Source organism: Desmodus rotundus, chromosome 8, assembly GCF_022682495.2.
Source record: "Desmodus rotundus isolate HL8 chromosome 8, HLdesRot8A.1, whole genome shotgun sequence".
Classification (NCBI taxonomy): Eukaryota; Metazoa; Chordata; class Mammalia; order Chiroptera; family Phyllostomidae; genus Desmodus; species Desmodus rotundus.
This window is the reverse complement of record NC_071394.1, coordinates 35,492,335-35,495,015: the sequence shown is the minus strand read 5'-3', so window position 1 is coordinate 35,495,015 and position 2,681 is coordinate 35,492,335. Positions and strand designations below refer to the sequence as shown.

General features: G+C 45.7%; 1 pseudogene; it reads right to left on the bottom strand.

Moving 5' to 3' along the window:
* Positions 1-302: 302 nt before the first annotated feature.
* On the bottom strand, positions 303-758 carry LOC112315759 (small ribosomal subunit protein uS13-like; annotated as a pseudogene).
* Between the last annotated feature and the right edge of the window lie 1,923 nt (positions 759-2,681).

The window sequence follows — 2,681 nt, the reverse complement described above, 5'->3', positions numbered from 1 at the left end:
ATTTATAAATTATTGTCGTTTTCCATATGAACAACTGTAAATCTACTTTTGCCAACCCCTGTATAATCATACGGTCCTTTCAGTTTGGCCAATATTAGCCATTGTTATTATGGCTGTAGGTATTATTCCCAGCTGAGCTAAATAGTGCACTGGCTACAGTGTCCTTTTCCTTTTTTGTATCATTTCTTTTTATCTCTGGAATTAATCAGGGTCTATCTGTTTGGTCGCTTGCTTACTTAGGGTTGTTTTTCTTTTTCTTTTTAGGTATATAAACTACTTATTAACAGATAAGGCCTACAGATTTATTTCTTCTTGGACACACCCACAGTGCGACCCCGGCGGTCCGTGGTCTTGGTGTGCTGGCCTCCAACAAGCCCCCAGGAGTGGCACAGCTCTCTGTGGGTCCTCATTTTCTTCAGCCGCTCCAGGTCTTTATGAAGCTGGTTGTCCAGACCATTGGCCAGGACCAGGCTGTATTTTACATCCTTCTCATCCTTCTGCCTGTGCAAGAACCGGTCTGGAATCTTGTACTGGCGTGGGTTCTGCACCCTGGTGATCACGCGTTCCACCGCAGTCCTTGGGAGCTCTCCTGCCCTCTTGCTGAGGTCGGTGTCTGCTTTCCTCAACGCCACTGAGCATGTCTTCGCCCCACACCCTTCACTGCAGTGACGGCAAAGGCTGTTTTCTGCTGTCCGTTGACATTGGGGCTGGGTACTTGCAAAAATGTGCTACAATTTCTCAGGAATCACTAGAGACATGGAGGCAGCGGGTGTGTAGGCCTCCTGGGAAGAGCGCTTACTTAGTTTTCTATGGGTTTCTTCCTCATTCCCCTCCCCCTCCCTTTGGAGATGTCCCTCCTGGTGGCCTTCACGCTGCTCAGGTTTGGACTGGTCGCCTTCTTGCCCTGCAGCACCGCCATTAACCTGTGATTCTCTTCTGGGTTGCACCCCATTTCCTGGATCCTATGATTTTCTCCGTCTTAATTTTTGCCTTTCCTTTAGTGAAACATCTTTCAGACGCTTTCCAGGAAAGTGTGCTAATGAGGTAAAGTTGTCAGGGGGTGGGGGGAATGACTTTAATTTCTATTATTTGGATTTGGGGTCTCCTAGATTGAACTTTCAATTTTCTCCTCTGCCATTTTCCACTTATTTCTTTGTTCTATTTTCTAGGTAATTTCCTCAATTTCATCTACTCTTTCAACTCTTCTACTTTTTTCTATCCTAGTTTTAATTTCCAGGAGGTGCTTGTCCTCTACATTCCCATTCAGAGCCCCATGTTTCTGTTCCAGGAATGCGAAGTCTTCTAGTGCATCTCTGAAGGTCGGAGATTTAAAAAAATTTTTTTTTCCTGCTCCATACATTGTGTTTGTTTCCTCCCGGTTGCTGATTTTTTCCCTCTTTTCTTATGTTGATTTCTGTCTGGCATATTGGAGGTTTGTTCAATGTCACAGGCCCTTCTTCAGGGTGCGGACTGCAGTGTGGCGTGTTGTGCCCACGCTCGGGTGGGCCTGGGTGCACAAGTCGGAGATGAGATCTGACGGTCTGACTGCTCCTTACGAAACTTTCTCCCAGTTCTCCCAGCTTCCTCTCCACCCACACTCCCATTTGCGGAGGAACCTGGTGTTTCATTTGCTGGGCCTCCCTGGGGTCTGTGGTGGAAGGCATCTCGGTTCAAGTTCCCTCGCTGCCTCAGGAGTCAGCTCTCTCAGGCTGGCTAAATCAGCTATTACTGGACTATCTGCTTTCAAAATATCTCATCTTCTGTGATTTCCTATCCCCTTGTCCTTAGAGTAGTCTGATCTTTCTGAGCCTTTTAGTATACGCATAGTAGTTTTCATGAGGGAGCAGCTATAAACATCTGGGTTCAAACTACTGTGCTTCCTCTGGCCTTTCCAAACCAGGCAAATAAAATAGATACTTCTTTCCTCGTTTACACTTTTGTGCTGGTGTATATAGTACTTGTCCTTATCACACCTTCTTCCAGAAACAATAAAAGCATAATAAGCCTTTAGATTTTACAAACTGCTTGACTTTTTTCTTTCCCCATTTTCCGCATCTTGAGCCACTCTTTCTCAAATGATGATCTAATGAGACTTCATCCCTTTTCTTAAATGCTGACCTTCCATGTCTCCAAAATTCCCTTTAACATGCTTGCCTTCCATAAAGCTTCCCTGCGTTCTGACTGCACCTTGTCCCTAGGACCCCTGGCTGGTGCTAGCTCACCACCGATGGACATTTCATGCACCAGTACATCTGGTACTCTTCCCAGACTCCCATGCCCTCACTTCCAGCGACTGCAGACCAGCAGACAGGGATTATCCATTTCCTCTTCTTTTTTAAAATGTTTTTGAGAATCATCCACGTGGATTTGTTTTTTTTTTTTTAAGATTTTATTTATTTTTAGAGAGAAGGGAAGGGAGGGAGAAAGAGAGGGTGAGAAACATCCATGTGTGGTTGCCTCTTACGTGTCCCCTACTTGGGGACCTGGCCTGCAACCCAGGCATGTGCCGTGACTAGGAATTGAACCAGAAACCCTTTGGTTCGCAGTCCCGCTCTCAACCCACTGAGCCGCACTAGCCAGGGCAGGATTATCCATTTCAATCAATCCATTCAACACTGGCATTCCTGAGAATTTGTTTTCTAATTTTGTGGGAAAACATCAGCATGAGTTTTCTTCCCAGA